Genomic DNA, 5,396 nt, shown 5'->3' with positions numbered 1-5,396 from the left:
AATAAATAAATAAAATCAAAATGCTCCTGTATTTCAGCCTGGCTGATGGAGCATGATTGAGGCTCTGAGGACTGTTCCTACACATTCATGCAGTAGTTTCTCATGTGAACCTTGATTTTCAACCACACAGAAGGGGTTGGTAAAGAGATATAGATCTGGGAAAACTGTTATGGATTTTTGTAACTGTGCACCAGTCCATTAATGTGCTGGGCCACAGGGATTTGTCACAATGAACCCACAAGCCAGTACACCACAACCCGGACCTGTTAATTGGGTGCAGACAGATGAAACCGGTATTGATCTTTTTAAAGTCAGTTAGGAATTGTTGGGGAAACAAGTGTAGTCTCACTGTGTCTCACCTTTTTACCGACTGAAATATTGCAGCCCAGTGAGGAAAATGTCCAAAGTGTGAATGTCCTCCTGCCTTTCATGCCGGATTCCTTCTTACTCTGGAGGATTTTGGACTTTTGAGCATTCTTTTTTTTCCCTCAAACCATATCTGCCTCATCAAAACTGAACATACTGACGGCTAATTCACCTTAGCCACCGTGAAATAGTTGACAGTACTTTCTCTACATTTTCTGCTTAGTCCCTCAGCCATGGCTCTTATTTTCAGTCCTCTGTTTAACAGTGGGATGTGTCTTCTGATGTGCTTCCACTCTGCTATGCTGAACTTTTATCCCTCTGCACCTAATTACCCTTAACCCTTTGGTTCCCCTGGGCTGTTTACTCTCCATTTATACTGTGGGCTGGAGGTACATGGTATTTATGTAAATTAGTCAAGCCACTAATTTAAGGATTTAAGTTAACATCAGTGTCCTTATGCAGGGTTAGAGATTGGCCTGTAACTTTGCAGATTGTTCTGCTTTGATCATTGCAGTGGTTAATAACAGTCAAGGTTTGAAAAGATAAAAGAATAAATTGTCATTATGGTGTTTTCATGTAGGATAAAATGGTATATAACAAGATAGCTGAATAAAGAGATAAACACAAAACTTACAGGCAGACATGATGGGAAGAATAACCATATAATAGTGGGATACAATCGTCAGAGAAACAGGAGGGGAGGGAAGAGCGTGACAGCAAGTGAAGAGCTTAAAGTGTGGCTACACCTCAAAAAAGCTCTTAAGATGTCTTAGCAATGCAATGCAGAACACAATTTTTAGTGTCCTTCTAGTTGCCTTTATTTATCAGCGAATAGAAAAAAAAAATAGGAGGGAGAGAGAAGAGCAAGACATCCTGAGAACGGGAATCAAACCGAGGAAATCCTCTCTGAGGACTGCAGCCTCTGAACCTGGTGGCTATGCTCCACCAACTGAACCTCCAGTCAGTCAACCGAGTTTATTTGTTTAGCACATTTCAGCAACAAGGCAGTTCAAAGTCTTTTTTTAGGCAGACCTGTGAAGACACCGTTGCAGTAGTCAATGCAACTAAAGATAAACCCATAGATGAGTTTCTCTAGATCTTGCTGGCACTTTAGTCCAGTACATGTAAGAAAAAGGGTTCTTACAACATGGCTTTTCTTCTGACTTTACTTAAAATATGTAAAAAAAAAAAATAGTTATCCACTTAGCTACAACTTCCACTGAAACAGTATTTTTAGTACATCTCATAATGCAGCATTAACTGGTGGGTAGAAGGTTGAATTTTAAAGGCTCTGATTGGTCAGATTTTCAGATAAGGCTGAAAATCATCTGATTCTTGCCAATGGTTGTTTTCTCATTCGATCTCCAACTGATGGCAGAGAAGACTCTCGTCGTTTTCAATCATTTTATTTTATTTATTTTTTAGTGGTATTTCTATTTAATCCATCTGAACCATCGTCTTTTCATCCTTTAGTGATTTAAATGTTTAAATGTTCATTTTATTTTTCATATATGAAATTAAATGGAGCTACTGTAACGGATATAATATTCCTTCCAATAAAGCATTATGTTTCTACTAACTTAAAGCCACCAACTCGGTTAGCTGCCGTGTCAAAACGGTGTGTGTGTGTGTGTGTGTGTGTGTTGGTATATGTGGTTTAGCAGGACATTTCGTCAGAATACACGCAACACTAGCAGGACATTTTGAATTAACGGGACAGGGGCGGTGTCCTGCTAATTTTGACAAAAATCTAAAAGCGTAGAAAGGTTTCTATTGGTCCAATAACCCCAAAAATGCAAAAAAAAAAAAAAAAAGAGATGTCCATTTAATACACATAAACCAGATTTTGTGTATAATATGTGTATCGCCACAGTGCCCCCGGTGGCAACTCTGTGTAATAGCAGGACCTTATGAATATTCACACAAGCTCTTGTTCTGATTGGTTGTCTGCCGGAAGGTCCCGCTAATTACTACAGTGTCTTTCTAATTCACGTCGCTGTTTACACACATGAATTGTGTGTAAATTGCCAACGCTTACTCTGGGGATGAGTTGGAAATATGATTTCTCTGTGCTATAAGACTGAATATTTTATAAAGGTTAGTTGGATGCCTAAACCCAACCTTTTGTCCATCCTTACATTGGTCAAAAGGTGTATGTGGCACCTAAAAATATACAGAAATTAATATATATTTTTGATCAAATATTTTTTTATTTAAAATATTATGAATAATACGTGTGTGGAATAAGTGTGTGGATTAAAATAAATATAAACCATAAGAGAGCCATTTTTTTCACCAAACTACTGCTAACAGTTTGTTGATTCTGGTCTGCTCTGCATCCTCAGAACCAGAACCAAGCATTTTGAAGCAGAACTTAGCAACTTAGCTTCAGTGCACCATAAATCTTGAATAAACTTACAGAAAACTGCAACACAGCTGAATTCCTTTAAATCAAGGCAACACCCCCCCCCCAAAAAAAAAACAAAAACAACAACAATTTACAGTTGTTTCTAAATCTTAATCATTGGTACATGTATCAATATAATTAATGTATATGATTTTAATTTTGATTTTACTTTGAAATTAATTTCTATGTTTTTGTTTTTTTACGGTAAATGTATGTTAATTTTATCACTTTTTAGTCCTTTGATGTAAAGCACTTTGAACTGCCTTGCAGCTGAAATGTGCTATACAAATAAAATTGACTTGACAGCAGTTTTCAGATTTTGCCAAAGATTCTCCACTGAGTTTATGTCTAGACTTTGACTTTGCCATTCTAACACAGAAATATGTTTTTATTTATACCATTCCATTGTAGATCTGGCTTTATGCTTAGGGTAATTGTCCTGCTGGAAGGTGAACCTCTGCCCCAGCCTCAAGTCTTTTGCAGACTCCAGGTTCAAGAGTTTTCAGGTTTTCTTCCAAGGTTGCCCTGTATTTGGCTCAATCCATCTTACAATCAACTCTAACAATCTTCCCTGTCCCTGAAGAAAAGAAGCACCCTCAGAGCATGATGCTGCCACCACCATTTTTGTCAGTGGGGAAGGTGTATTCAGAGTTATGTGCAGTGTTTGTTCTCCACTACAAATAGTGCTCTGCATTTTTCCCAGAAAGTTAAATTTTGGTCTTGTCTTATCGTTTTTGCTGTATCCCAATATGGCTTCTGGCAAACTGCAAATGGGACTTCTTATAGTTTTCTTTATACAATGGCTTTTCTATTGCCACTGTTCCATAAAACCACATTTTTGCAGTGCATGACTAATAGTTATACTATACTGCATTTCAGAAATATCTCTGCATTTCATCCAGAGCCACCATGAACCTCTTGGCTGTATCTCTGATCAGTGCTCTTCTTGTTCTACCTGTAAGTTTAGGTAGATGGCCTTTTCTTGGTAGGTTCACAGCGGTGTGATTTGTTCTTTCCATTTCCAGATGATTCATGGAGCAGTACTCTGTGAGATAGCCTAAGCCTGCTTTAAGCTTCTCCACAACTTTATCCCTGACCTGTCTGGTGTGTTCCGTGGACTTTGTGATGCTGTTTGTTCCCCAATATTCTCTTAGCCAACTTTTGAGGCAGTCATAGAGGAGTTGAATTTTTTTTTACCATTTGCAGTCATCAAGCAACTTCTGAAGGCAATTGGCTGCATTCAGGGCAAGGGGGGTGAACACTTTTGCACACCGCACTTTTTAGCTTTTATTTGTAAAAACTGTTATGAATCATGTTTAGTTTTGTTTCTACTTCACAAGTATATACCACTTTGTGTTTGTCTTTCCCATAAAATTCTGTGAAAATATATTTCCAGTTGTGACAAAATATGGAAAAGGGCTATGGATACTTTAGAAAGCCACTGTACAAATAGTAAGGCAAGTCCAATGACAGAACCACAACCGCCACAACCAAGTACCCAGTATAGTGTGAAGAAACATCTGAAGGGAATATAACCTTGAACACACCTCATTAAAATGGGAAATGCCACACAAAGTGGTAGAAAACAAACAAGCTAAGATCCTGTGGGCCTTCCATATACAGGAAGACAAAATGGGAAAAGCAAACCAACTGAACATGGTGATCATTGAGCAGCAGAGCAAAGCAGTTGTTATGATGTAGCTATCCTGAATGAACAGAAGGTACAGAAAAAAACTAGAGAAATACCAAAGGCTAAAAAACCCCATCATCCTCCTAGAACTTGAGTGGTTGACTTATTTTGGGCTGTCTAGTCCACAATACTAAATTTTGCTCTAGATGGGGTCTGGTGTCCACATGTTAGGCCATTATTTTATGACTTGGTGGTGGTGGAAGATTATAACACATTACAGGTTAGACTCAAGATGTTCAGTGTTTCTTTTGTTGTGTAAGTTTACAAAAGTTAGCAACTGCATATATTTACCATGGTGCTACACATGGTGATTTAAAATGAATAAGTATTTTTCTGAGAAAAATGTTGTCCACATATCATGTAAAATGATAATTCTTTGTTTTTGGAATCATTAGGTCCCAATCACGCATAGATGAATTAATAATGCACTCCATGTGAGAGTTTGGGTCTTAGGAGATTACAAAAAATGTGGAAGGTGAAAGCAACAGTAGTGCTTGTGATCACTGAAACCCTTGCGGTAATGACCCCTAAACTGGAAGACTGGCTCAAACAAATACCTGGAGATAGATCAGACCTCTTGATACAGAGAAGCACACCTTTGGGAACTGCTAATATACTGTGAAGACCAAGGATCAATAAAGTATTTTTGAATTTGAAAGAAGGGATAATCAGTCATGGAGTAATACAGAATTAGAAATATAAAAATAAAAATCGTTTATTTAAAAAATATTTAAAGTGCCAAAAATATCATGATTACTTGTGTTACTGTTAGGACAAAAATTTAAAGATTGATATTTTGTCGTTATCTCAATGTCTTTTCTCTGCATACATGCAGATTGTCTAGGTAGTCTAAATTGTCTATTGGCAGGTACATCAGCCAATCTTTTTCTGCAGGTGTTGTGTCTGCCATTAGACAACAGTTTTTGTTTTTAT

General features: G+C 37.5%; 1 long non-coding RNA gene across 1 annotated transcript in view; it reads right to left on the bottom strand.

The window, feature by feature from the left end:
• LOC106946491 (uncharacterized) overlaps nucleotides 1-4,334 on the bottom strand; it is a 23,399-nt gene extending 19,065 nt beyond the window's left edge. Inside the window, exon 1 of the long non-coding RNA XR_001424782.1 lies at nucleotides 4,256-4,334. This is a non-coding gene — a long non-coding RNA (uncharacterized LOC106946491). The remainder of the gene's footprint in view (nucleotides 1-4,255) is intronic.
• Nucleotides 4,335-5,396: the final 1,062 nt, after the last annotated feature.

Source organism: Poecilia latipinna, unplaced genomic scaffold (genome assembly GCF_001443285.1).
Source record: "Poecilia latipinna isolate Pla-1442-1.1 unplaced genomic scaffold, P_latipinna-1.0 Scaffold194, whole genome shotgun sequence".
Taxonomy (NCBI): Eukaryota; Metazoa; Chordata; class Actinopteri; order Cyprinodontiformes; family Poeciliidae; genus Poecilia; species Poecilia latipinna.
Note: the sequence above shows the minus strand (reverse complement) of the source record. Positions and strands in the feature narration are given on the sequence as shown.